This window comes from Bombina bombina, chromosome 2, assembly GCF_027579735.1.
Source record: "Bombina bombina isolate aBomBom1 chromosome 2, aBomBom1.pri, whole genome shotgun sequence".
NCBI classification, from domain to species: Eukaryota; Metazoa; Chordata; class Amphibia; order Anura; family Bombinatoridae; genus Bombina; species Bombina bombina.
Window position 1 is genome coordinate 635572356 of NC_069500.1, and position 14238 is coordinate 635586593.

The window sequence follows — 14238 nt, forward strand, 5'->3', positions numbered from 1 at the left end:
ATACCAGATTGTCTAATAGATTTAATACCTGAGTGGAATCTTTTAGGTAGGAATCTAGATTTCTTACATGTTTCTGGAAAAACCTATTCACATATTGAGAAAGGTTAGCAGACATGGAGTCAATCCCAGAGATTATTGGTCTCCCCGGAGTCATGATAGAGAGGCTGCATGGATTACAAAAAAGATCTATTATGATCCAAATGGAAGAAAATATAAAGGGATATTGCTGATACTGGAGAACAGGAAATAGTGATAGAAAATACCCCAGAACATACTAGTGGTGCACAAGCACAAAAAAGTATCCCCTATAGGAATACCCAAAAAGAAAGGCAAAAATCCTGGGTAGAGGTAAAGAATCAAAAGAGAACCAATAAGAATTGGAATAATTATAGTAGACCAATACATCAGGGCAGTAATAGGAGTTATTATAATCAAAATTACAATCCTTATAACACCTACTATAACCATGAACAATCAATTAGAAACAATCAGGGTCCAATGTATGAAAGACACAATTGGCACTATCAACAAAATTGGAGAACACAAAATGAGAGAGAATTCTGTCCTCAGGATAGGTAATCCAACATATGGTGTTACAAGACATCAAAAAAGCCATCCCTCCAAATATGTGAAATACAATTTAAGTAAAAAAGAAAGAAATGTAATAACGGATTGACAAAAGAATGAGAGAGTGACCATTAAACCTGCGGATAAGGGGGGTGGGATAGTTGTCATGGATACAGACAAATATCTAAGAGAAGCCTACAGATTGTTAAATGACCAAAAAACATATAAAAATCTAGATCTGAATCCCACTAACAAATTTTTAAATAAATTAAATAAAATACTAAAAGAGGGAACAAAGATGGGAATCCTAAATGAAAAAGAACAAAAGTTTTTAACATCTACTTTTCTGAGAATTCCCATCTTCTATTTCTTACCCAAAATCCATAAGGATCTGGTCAACCCTCCGGGGAAACCAATAATCTCTGGGATTGACTCCATGTCTGCTAACCTTTCTCAATATGTGGATAGGTTCCTCCAGAAACATGTAAGAAATCTAGATTCCTACCTAAAAGATTCCACTCAGGTATTAAATCTATTAGACAATCTGGTATGGGACAGTAGTATGATAATAGCAACATGCAATGTTACATCACTTTACGCTATAAAAGACCATACAATGGGAATATAATTGGTTGAGAAATACCTTAAAAGAGATAAGGAAATTGATAAAGAACAAAGAGAGTTTATTCTAAAAAGTATCATCTTAATTTTAGAAAATAATTATTTTGCATTTGATGGAAAGTATTTTCCACGAAGAGAGGGAACAGCAATGGGTACAAGGTTTGCACCTAGCTACGTCAATCTATTTATGGGAGATTGGGAAGAAAACTTTTTAATATGAATAGCTATGGTGCAAACCTCGTACTGTATAAAATATATATTGATGACCTTTTGATTGTATGGCGGGGTCCTGAGTTAGAAATTCAAAGCCGTGGACTCCAACAATTACATCCATGCAGATAGCTGCCAACTCAATAAGTGGAAACAGAATATACCTATGGGACAATGTATACGAATAAGAAAAAACTGCTCTAAAGTAGAAGATTTTGAAAGCCAAGCCATGGACATAAAAATTCCCTTTATTACAGATTATAATGCAGATCATGGGATCATTAGGAGGCTAATCAACAAACATTGGCATCTACTTAAGGCAGACCCATTAATAGGTGATAAATTAACACCAAAACCAAATTTTTTTTTCAGAAAGGCAACAAAATTAAAATCAATTATAGCTCCAAGTGATCTAAGACAAAACAAAAGCAATAATGGTCTGAAAGATACTGACTTAAAAGGAAATAACATTTCTGGTTTCTATCCATGCTACACATGTCGAGCCTGTCAACACAGCATAAAGAAAAAAAGTATCTTGATCCCTAATATAAATTAGGAATATGTAATTAGGGACCTTAATAGATGCACACATAAAAACATAATTTATCTATCACAGTGTACTTGGAATTTATTATATATTGGCAAAACAAAGAGGTGCCTGAGAGACAGAATTAGGGAACACCTATGTAGTATTGATAACAAAGTAGACACTACCCATCTATACAAACACTTTCAGGATATACATAAGGGAATAATTGGTGATCTTAAATTTTAGGGTATATATAAGGTAAAAGCTAATTGGAGAGGTGGTGATATTGAAAAGAAACTGCTCATTAAAGAGGCTGAACTAATATATAAATTTTACACATTGTACCCAAGAGGCCTGAATTCAGAGTTTAATTTGTCTCCTTTCCTATTTGAATAGAAAAAAATAAATAAGTATATAGCTTGTTGATGCATTTTATATGTAGCATATAAATATAAGGAGTTGCATGTTACAATTAAGAACGTCTATGAAACCGAAAACATTATTTCTGACTGTTTAAGATACACATTATGAGCCCAATATAAATAATTGTATACTATTCCCAATGTATGTTGTATAATAGAACTGTATAGGATCACTAACACCTTTAATATGTCTCCTTGAGAAATAAGGCATGATCCATCTCTGGCCATAGCACCTTAAAAATGGACAATTAAAAAATGGACGAATGAAAAGATTTATCTGGATCTATAAAAGGATATCCACCTATGCCTATAACCTATCTTGATAAAGCCCACTATAGGGTGAAATATGTTGATGATCAAAAGACATTAACACTGTGAATTGGTGAGGTGTTAAACTTGTAACTTTAGAACTTTGGAGGAACTGGTTTGTGAAAATCCAGATACCAATATACGACCTCCATGAACTTTCTTGATAACCAGGGTTATTGTGTATTTCTTACGACACTTGCATGCATTTAGCACTATGTGTAAGTAATTTCAACATTAGGAAATTGGATATCTTTGTTCTTCAAAAAACATTTTACCGCACTTGCATCAAAGGTATAAAAGCCGACACACGTAAAGCTCTGTAACCGTGACGTAACCAAGGAAGTCACGTGAGCATATACGGATAGTCAAGGAACGATGCTAACACAAGGGTGGGACAAGCCTCAGCACCGAAAAAAGACCATAAAAGTATTTCGGCTAACAGAATTGCAAGACATTTCGCAAAAGAATAAGGTACTTTTGGTAACTTGTATTCTCAACTGTGACAACTGTCAAAATATTCACCTTTATCTTGTCACATTCTAAGGGGTCTGAGTAAAAGGTGTATGACGTAATAGACTGTTTTCTGTCCACCTACTACCCTCAACACAGATCTTGGATGGGTATATTGTTTTATTTATAAAGAACTATCCTAGTGGAAGTAAAGTACTTTCTCTCGACTTAAAGGTGGTATGTTCCAGTGTCAGAACTTTGACAACTTTGCTGAGTTTGATTAGCATATGATTTTCTGTATGCATACTGCATTATTCTAATACTCTGCTCGTATATCAAGTTTATTTAGATATACTTTTTTTATTAGTTATTATTTATTTTTTATTATTATATTATATATCTCATGTGTTGTTATTGTATCAAGTAATTTTAGGGAGACGTTCCATTTTTATTATATGCTTGTGAATAAATGTAGCACTGTACTATAGCTTTGACATTGCTACTTATTTTTCTACTACTTAACATATTTTGGTATCTCAGGCTTTTGGTACCGCCCTCTGAATATATATATATTTTTATGTTTTAGCCATATACAAAACAGAACATAGAGGAAGTTGTGTTTTTTTAGAGGTTTCTGATATCCTTTCTGTTTGGCACGCGCAGTACTAGTAGTCTGTTACCTCTGCCAATTATCAAACAATAGACTGCTATCAACCCCTAGTTTGTAGAAGTGTCGGGTGCTGCCATGTAAAACCATGCAGAACCCACAATTTGCTGCTTTTTCATAATGCCCCATAACTTTATGATGGAAAACATATTGTAAACAGCTGTCAGTTTACAGTAAAGGGCAAGATACAATGTCCTGTCTTTATATTGAACAAAACAAAAACACATACACAGCCCAGCACAAGCTTAATAATCAGATGCAAAGCTGATATAGGATCCTGCACTACAACCCCATGCATTAGCATTCATGGATGTTTATTTTGAACAAGTCTCATGCTGTCCAATAATTGTCAAGTAGGTTGTTTGACCATTTTTAATTACATTTTTTTAGTGATTACCTGCAAAACCACCGGTTTTTAAATTTTATTTTCCTTGATTTAACCACGGCAGCCATCTTTGTGTCATGGTGCACGGCAAATTTTGGTAATACAGATGTTTACAGAAACCTCAATATCTCAGATCAGGATGGTTCTACAAGGTACATGTACATATATAAACATTTTGCACATTCTTGTTCTATAGACTTTGAACTTAAGTCATACTGTTATTATCAAGATTGCTAAAAGTTCCACTTTTAGGGTCAATTTATATTCAGAAGGTTTGGGTTTCAGTCCTTATTTTTTAGGGGGTACCTAGGTAACTATAGTTTGCCCGCAGAAAATTTCAGGTTTGAGAATTTTCTTCTTTTTTTTTTTTTATTGGGGCAAGAGTGCAAATTTTTAACATTTCCCCTCACTTTCGGATTGATTATCTCTGGTGGAGGACCAGATAGGAATTTTAGATTTTCATAGATATAGGTCCTCTATTGTAGATTTGTAAAAACATTTAGTTGAAGATTTTACTGGTTACAGCGCTAGGGTTTGTAGAAATCTGTGGAAAATCCTACTTTATTCATTTGTTTTGAGCAGTATTCCCTCTAAGGTCAGTTTTGTAAGCAGTCCAGCAGTGAAACAGTTAATTAAGGAACCACACCCTGCAATTAGCAAACACTGCACAACACAGACTGCAAGGTATGATTCTCTTATTAACAGTTTCACTGCTGGACTGCTCACAAAACTGGCCTTAGAGGGAACACTGGTTTTGAGGTATGAACAGATGTAATATAAACATTTTGTTTATGATCGTCAATGAGCTCTAAACTACATTTGATATTGACAACAGTGAAGCATGAGCTATCATGATGGTTCCAGCAAAAACATGAGGATAGGACAGGAAGACTTCTTTTTCATGTCTGGTGATGCACAAAACTGCAAGTGTGTGGACAAAGCTTATCATGTTGGCGGTATTCATGTGAGTTAGATGTTAGGAGCTGTAGAGTGACAGTTTCAAGTGATGCATGAATAGATTTTATCCAGATATAGAAATACAGTGTTCAATTGGGTGTGTTACAAATAATTTTAAAACAGAGAATGATCTAACAGAGAGACTGATGCACACTAAAATCTGTGGCGCTATTAAAGCTTAATATAAACTATACGGCTAAAAATATTTAAATTGAAATTTAATGACATAAGGTTGGGTAAAGTTTAAAAATGCATTTAATATAGATCATATTAGTAAAAAAAAAGTTAATCAAAGTAAAGTTAATGCTAAAAAACAGATTTTTTTTTAAAATTGTACATAAAAAAATCTACATATGTAGCATGCCAAATTTTGCAGAAACAACACACTATAAATATAGAATACACAATTCAAATCAAATCAAAACACAATCACAACATATTTCTTAAAAAAATATTTCAGATAAAAACAAACATATGCAAAGTAGGTATCCTTTCCAAGATACCCTATTAAAATTGCTTAGATACAATGTAGTAAGCAGAAAGTGCTCTGTTAGCTCAACGTACCCTGATTATAGAGACACAGTTCTCCGATATCAGAAATACAGATTCCTCACAGTTAATTCCAAAAGCAGAGAGTCTCCTTAAAATTAGTCTTTCATGGCAAGAGGTTTTCCTGTTTAGGAGAAAGGAGAGACAAGAGGACTTGTCACCAGAAAAGAAAATATCCAAATAAACAGTGTTAACGTCTTACTTACACAGGGTGGTGTCAGACGTCTCCCAGGGATTGATCACAGATAGTTTCCAATCCAACAGTTGGTGTGGTAGGGTGCAAAACGGATCTCCTTCAGTCTGGCCAGAACCGGCAAACTCAATTTGCCGTTTAGTGTCTGGGGCTTTGGAGCCCTGAAAATTCAAGTATGGATCCTCAGACAGATCAGAAATAGAGCAACACGTTTCGGCTTTTACGCCTTTGTCAAGCTCTACCTTGCGGTTGAATTCTAGTGCCTTATATAGGGGTATTGCCAGATAAGTATTCAAAGTGCCAAGTGCAATATATAAATTTAATTAATCATAGCTCTATAAATGTAACTATTCAAAGCTCTATTGTGTTATATTAGCGATGTGCAAATGGCAGATTTTAAAAGGCAATTAAAAAAAATATATATATAAAATATACAATATACATATAAGACCAAATTAGTACTATATTAATAACAGACCAATTAAGTTTATATTATCCTTATAAAAGAGGCTAGTTGCAACCGCTTACAATCTAATATTGAACTTAAACACAGAAAATTGTTACTATGCATATATAAGATGTCCCAAAATATTAGTTATAAAAATATAGGTAATAAAATATATATTTAAAACTCAGTTAATAAATCCTAGATTATACTTCTGAAATAAATTATAGATATTCCAAAATTATTTATGGTAATATATAGGTAGTTAGATTGAAACATTAATACACTGATTTTTATTGAAACACTAATTTTATTATTATTTCAAACTAATTTCATTGGAAACTACTTTTATTGGTACACTAATTGCTATTGAAAATATTAAAAATATTAGAAATATTAATATATTAAAAGTGGGAGACATTTTTTTCTGAAAATGTTTGAAGGGAAGGAGGTACATTTATTAATTTTATTGTAATTAAAAATACTATATTATTAATCTGAAAGAAAGCAGCCTAACTCAAAATCTTGATTTAGCCCGTTGGGGTAAGGGTCTTCATTTTGAAGATCCATTTATTCTCTAATCTTAGTAAGCTATTATGTATGTCTGTACCCCTCCAGTTCTTTTTAACTCTGTGTATTTTAGACATCTAGTATTTGCTTTGTTACAACTTGAGAAATGTCTTGGTATAGGGAGTTCTTTATTTCTTTCCTGATCATGGTTCTCAATTGACAGGCTTTTTTTCTTCATCTCTGTGGGAGCAAAAATAGATTTTAGATTTTGGGATTTCTTATAAACTATATTGTGGTATTTTGGCAGAAGTTCACCAATCCTTTCATCGCTTTTTAGGACTGACCAATGCTTCCTTATAATTTTTTCTTTTAGATAATTGTTTTGACTGTACTTAGTGATGAAGGGAAAAAAAGTTCTTTACTTTCTGTTTTTTTAGGTGTTACATTCTTTTTTGTCAATAAATCTTTTCTATCTCTTATTTTTACGTCCTCCTTAATTGCTATAATTTCTGTTTCTTTGTAGCCTCTAGATATAAATGTATCCTTTAAAATTTCTGGTTGTGTATCATAGTCAATGTCACTACTGCAGTTCTTTTGAATATGTAAGAGCTGTCCCTTAGGTATTTTTTCCTCTGGTGGTGGCAGCTAGTCTGATGTATGTAATTGTTCACATCAACGGTCTTAAAATGTGTTCTAGTATTAATTGTATTCTTTGCGATATAGATTTCTAAGTCCAGGAAACTTATCTTTTCATTACTAAGTTCACTGATAAATTTCAGATTTTTGTTATTGTTGTTCATCTCTTATATAAATTGTTTAAATTCCAGATGACTTCCCTTCCAATTGAATACTATATCATCTATATAGCGTCTGTAAAGGACCAGATTTTGTGCAAGTATGCTGGATGCCAGGAATTCTTTCTCCCATAGCCCCATAAAGAGGATCGCATACAGTGGGAAAAAAAAGTATTTAGTCAACGACCAATTGTGCAAGTTCTCCCCCTTAAGAAGATGAGAGAGGCCTATAATTTTCATCATAGGTATACCTCAACTATGAGAGACAAAATGTGGAAACAAATCCAGACAATCACATTGTCTGATTTGGAAAGAATTTATTTGTAAATTATGGTGGAAAATAAGTATTTGGTCAATATCAAAAGTTCATCTCAATACTTTGTTATATATCCTTTGTTGGCAATGAAAGAGGTCAAACGTTTTCTGTAAGTCTTCACAAGGTTGTCACACACTGTTGCTGGTATGTTGGCCCATTCCTGCATACAGATCTCCTCTAGAGCAGTGATGTTTTGGGGCTGTCGCTGGGCAACACAGACTTTCAACTCCCTCCAAAGGTTTTCTATGGGGTTGAGATCTGGAGACTGGCTAGGCCACGCCAGGACCTTGAAATGCTTCTTACGAAGCCAATCCTTCATTGCCCGGGTGGTGTGTTTGGGATCATTGTCATGCTGAAACACCCAGCCACATTTCATCTTCTATGCCCTTGCTGATGGAAGGAGGTTTGCACTCAAAATCTCACAATACATGGCCCCATTCATTCTTTCATGTACACAGATCAGTCGTCCTGTTCCCTTTGCAGAGAAACAGCCCCAAAGCATGATGTTGCCACCCCCATGCTTCACAGTAGGTATGGTGTTCTCTCTCCTCCAAACACGACAAGTTGTGTTTCTACCAAACAGTTCTACTTTGGATTCATCTGACCATATGACATTCTCCCAATCCACTTCTGGATCATCCAAATGCTCTCTAGCATACTTCAGATGGGCCCAGACATGTACTTGCTAAAGCAGGGGAACACGTCTGGCACTGCAGGATCTGAGTCTCTGGCAGCGTAGTGCGTTACTAATGGTAGCCTTTGTTACGTTGGTCCAGCTCTCTGCAGGTCATTTACTAGGTCCCCCCGTGTGGTTCTGGGATGTTTGCTCACCGTTCTTGTGATCATTTTGACCCCACGGGGTGAGATCTTGCGTGGAGCCCCAGATCGAGGGAGATTATCAGTGGTCTTGTATGTCTTCCATTTTCTAATTATTGCTCCCACAGTTGATTTTTTCACACCAAGCTGCTTGCCTATTGCAGATTCAGTCTTCCCAGCCTGATGCAGGTCTACAATTTTGTTTCTGGTGTCCTTCAACAGCTCTTTGGTCTTCACCATATTGGAGTTTGGAGTGTGACTGTTTGAGGTTTTGGACAGGTGTCTTTTATACTGATAACAAGTTCAAACAGGTGCCATTAATACAGGTAATGAGTGGAGGACAGAGGAGCCTCTTAAAGAATAAGATACAGGTATGTGAGAGCCAGAAATCTTGCTTGTTTTAGGTGACCAAATACTTATTTTCCACCATAATTTGCAAATAAATTCTTTCCAAATCAGACAATGTGATTGTCTGGATTTGTTTCCACATTTTGTCTCTCATAGTTGAGGTATACCTATGATGAAAATTACATGCCCGTCTCATCTTCTTAAGTGGGAGAACTTGCACAATTGGTGGCTGACTAAATACTTTTTTTCCCCACTGTAACTTGGGGCAAATCTTGTCCCCATTGCTGTTCCACAGTTTTGAATATAGAACTCATTGTTATAACTAAAATAGTTATGAGTTAATATAAAGTTTATACCCTCTAATATGAAAGATCTTTGTAGTGGTTTTATAGTGTAATCTTTATCCAAAAAATGTTGTACTGCCTCTAATCCATCTTTGTGTGAGATGCATGTATACAGTGAGGTTACGTCGCAAGTTGCAAACCAATAGTTATCTTCCCATTTGATATTTTCTAATAAATTTAACACTGCCGTAGAGTCTTTTAAAAAGGAAGATAAATCTTTGACATACTTCTGGAAGTAAATATCAATATAGTCAGAAATATTGGAGGTTATTGAGTTAATTCCTGACACTATCGGCCTGCCACGTGGTGAAACCAAAGATTTATGAATCTTTGGAAGGCAGTATAGTAGTGGATTTTTTGGTGTGAAATTAGTAATGAAAAGATAAGTTTCCTGGACTTAGAAATCTATATTGCAAATAATACAATTAATACTAGAACACATTTTAAGACCGTTGACACAAACAATTACATACATCAGACTAGCTGCCACCACCAGAGGTGGAAGTAAAATATTCCTAAGGGACAGATATTACGTATTCGAAAGAACTGCAGTAGTGACGTAGTGACATTGACTATGATACACAAGCAGACATTTTAAAGGATACATTTATAGCTAGAGGCTACAAAGAAACAGAAATGATAGCAATTAGATTAAGTAAAAATAAGAGATAGAAAATATTTATTGACAATAAAGAATGTACACATAAAAAACAGAAAGTAAAGAACTTTTTTTCCCCTTCATCACTAAGTACAGTCAAAACAATTATCTAATAAAATGTTTTATTAGTAAGCATTGGTCAGTCCTAAAAAACGATGAAAGGATAGGTTAACTTCTGCCAAAATACGCAAATATAGTTTATAAGAAATCCCAAAACCTAAAAAATATTCTTGCTCCCACGGAGATGAAGAAGAAAAGCAATAGGGACCAAGACCTTATGGGCAAAGTAATAAATGTTTTTTTTATGTGGCTTACATGCAAGGCCTGCAAAAAATCTAACGTTACAGGAAATAGCTATAAAATCAAACAACTCAGATGTTCAGACAAAAATGTTGTTTACCTTCTAGAATGTAATTGTGGCCTACAATATATAGAGAGTCAGAAAGGCTTCTTAGGGACAGAATTAGGGAACACATCCTGTCAATTGAGAACCATGATCAGGAAAGAAATAAAGAACTCCCTATACCAAGACATTTCTCAAGCTGTAACAAGGCAAATACTAGATGCCTAAAATACACAGGAATTGCGAGAGTTAAAAAGAACTGGAGGGATACAGACATACATAATAGCTTACTGATATTAGAGAATAAATGGATCTTTGAAATAAAGACCCTTACCCCCAACGGGCTAAATCAAGAATTTGAGTTGGGCTGCTTTCTTTCAGATTAATAATCTAGTATTTTAAATTACAATAAAATGAATTAAGTTATCTACTTCCCTTCAAACATTTTCAGAAAAAAATATCTCCCCCTTTTAATATATTAAATTTCTAATATTTTCAATAGCAATTAGTGTACCAATAAAATTAGTTTCCAATTAAATTAGTTTTAAATAATAATACAATTAGTGTTTCAATAAAAACCAGTGTATTAATATTGCAATCTAACTATCTATATATTACCATAAATAATTTTGGAATATCTGTAACTTATTTTAGGAGTATAATCTAGGATTTATTAACTGAGTTTTAAATATATATTTTTCTACCTATATTTTTATAACTAATATTTTGTGACATCTAATATATGCATAATATCAATTTTCTGTATTTAAGTTCAATATAAGATTGTAAGCGGTTGCAACCAGCCTCTTTTATAAGGAGAATATAAACTTATTTGGTCCGTTATTAATAAAGTACTAATGTGGTCTTATATGTATATTGTATATTTTATATTTTTTTATCTTTTATTTGCCTTTAAAAATCTGCTATTTGCATTTGCTAATATAACACAATAGAGCTTTGAATAGTTACATTTATAGAGCTATGATTAATTAAATTGATATATTGCACTTGGCACTTTAAATAATTATCTGGCAATACCCCTATATAAGGCACTAGATTTCAACCGCAAGGTAGAGCTTGACAAAGGCGTAAAAGCCGAAACGCGTTGCTCTATTTCTGATCCATCTGAGGATCCATACTTGAATTTTCAGCACTTCAAAGCCCCAGACGCTAAACGACACATTGAGTTTGTCGGTTCTGGCCAGACTGAAGGAGATCCGTTTTTCACCCTACCACACAAACTGGTGGATTGGAAACTATCTGTGATCAATCCCTGGGAGACGTCCAACACCACCCTGTGTAAGTAAGACGCTAACACCGTTTATTTGGATATTTTCTTTTCTGGTGACAAGTCCTCTTGTCTCTCCTTTCTCCTAAACAGGAAAACCTCTTGCCGTGCAAGACTAATTTTAAGGTGACTCTCTGCTTTTGGAATTAACTGTGAGGAATTAACTGTGAGGAATCTGTATTTCTGATATCGGAGAACCGTGTCTCTATAATCAGGGTACGTTGAGCTAACAGAGCACTTTCTGCGTACTACATTGTATCTAAGCAATTTTAATAGGGTATCTTGGAAAGGATACCTACTTTGCATATGTTTGTTTTTATCTGAAATATTTTTTAAGAAATATGTTGTGATTGTGTTTTGATTTGATTTGAATTGTGTATTCTATATTTATAGTGTGTTGTTTCTGCAAAATTTGGCATGCTACATATGTAGATTTTTTTATGTATAGTTTAAAAAAAAGGCTGTTTGTTTTTTAGTATTAACTTTATTTTGACTAACTTTATTTTGACTAATATGATCTATATTAAATGAATTTTTAAACTTTATATCATTAAATTTATTATCAATTTAAATATTTTTATCCGTATAGTTTATATTAAGCTTTAACAGCGCCACAGATTTTAGTGTGTTTTACAAATAAACAGTGTCATAAACACTGCTTTGGTTTTGTTTCTCCTGTGATAAAAGCAGTAAGTGACCACAGCTCAGAGGAAAATCAGTTTATGAGGCCCATTTATCAAGCTCCGAATGGACTTGCCAGAAACAGCAGTTCTGAATCAGCGTTCTAAAGACCGCTGCTCCATAACCCTGTCCTCCTGCTCTGATGAGGCGGACAGAGATCGCCACAATTCAACCCTATCGAGTACGATCGGGTTGATTGGCCACGAGTCTGCAGGGGGCGGCGTTGCACCAGCAGCTCACAAGAGCTGCTGGTGCAATGCTGAATACGGAGAGCGTATTGCTCTCCGCATTCAGCGATGAGTGTTGGACCTGATCCGCACTGTTGGATCAGGTCTGACAGACATTTGATAAATAGGCCTCACTGTGTTCAAGGGAAGGATGTGATTTTATATCAATCTGTAAGTACCATGAAAAAAAATTATATTGAAATATCATCATCTATTTGGTAACATTTGTAATCCCTTGGAATATCACAAAAAACAGTAACAAAAGGACCATAAGAAATTAGATTAGAGCACAAGAACTATCCTCTAAAACTTGTCCCTGGTAGGTTAATGTGTTCCACCTGCTTCAATAAATGTTTGGGATTGAAAACCACAAAAGCTGGAGCTGAGTGAGAACTATGTATTACCCAAAAATTATCTTCAGAAGGTTGGTTTGCTCTTGGTGTATCCCCTGCATCCAAGATTAGGAAGATAAGTGCAGATAAAAGACAAAGTGCTTTGAAAGCTAAAGTAGGAACGATTTCTGAAACTTTAAAAATAACTCTACATCAAAAGCGAGGAAGTAACTGAACTTAATGAACTGAAACTGAAGGACAGGTTTGATAAGTGTGAGAAACTTCTAAACAAGTGGGCTGAACCTCATTGAGCTGACGAGTAGTGATGTGTCTTCCATAGGATTTAATTGGGATAGCAACATCAGCAAACGTCTGCCGACATCTCAACTGAGCTACGATGTAGGCGGCGGGTTGTCTTTAAAGGCTGTCTTTAAAGCGTGTTTACACAAAATACTCTGTGCGTTCGCAAAAATAAAAAAGTTTTCTGTGTAGCAACATTTCAAATTATGCATATGTATATTCAATTTCACTGTACAATAACTATATTTGTCACACTGGGAAATATCGTTACTAAAAATCAGACAAGACTGATATGGCTGAAAAGGGATAGCTAAGATGGAGGACAGTGCTTTGAATATTAGAAACCCACAGTGATGTTTCCCTGTTAAAATGCAAGTTACTCCCATGGAACTCCCAGTAAACTCCCACGGAACGCCTATATACTCATCATGTCTGTGATCGACTTTGTTAACAAAGTTTAAAAAAGCGAAAACAAACACTTCTTATTAAAACTATAGGAGCTGAGTGATTGTATAGCATTTTTATAGTATAATGTTACAATATATATGTAATTGTAAATGTTATTGTACTAGTCTTCTATTGTGTCCTAAGGCATGTATTTTTACTTATTTAAATGGACATAATACTCATATGCTAAATCACATGAAACTGATGCAGTATAACTGTAAAAACTTGACAGGAAAATATCACCTGAGAATCTCTATGTAAAAAAGGAAGATATTTTACCTCACAATTTCCTCAGCTCAGCAGAGTAAGTTCTGTGTAAAAAGTTATACTCAGCCCAGCTGCAGGTAAAAAAAAAGAAAATGAAGAAATGAACAGCAGCCAATCAGCATCAACAGTGCTGAGGTCATGAACTCTTTTACTGTGATCTCATGAGATTTCACTTAACTCTCATGAGATTTCATTGTAAACTTCCTTACACTGAATAGGGAAATAATGAGTGTGCACGAAAGCTCGCTCCTTCCACTGTTCCG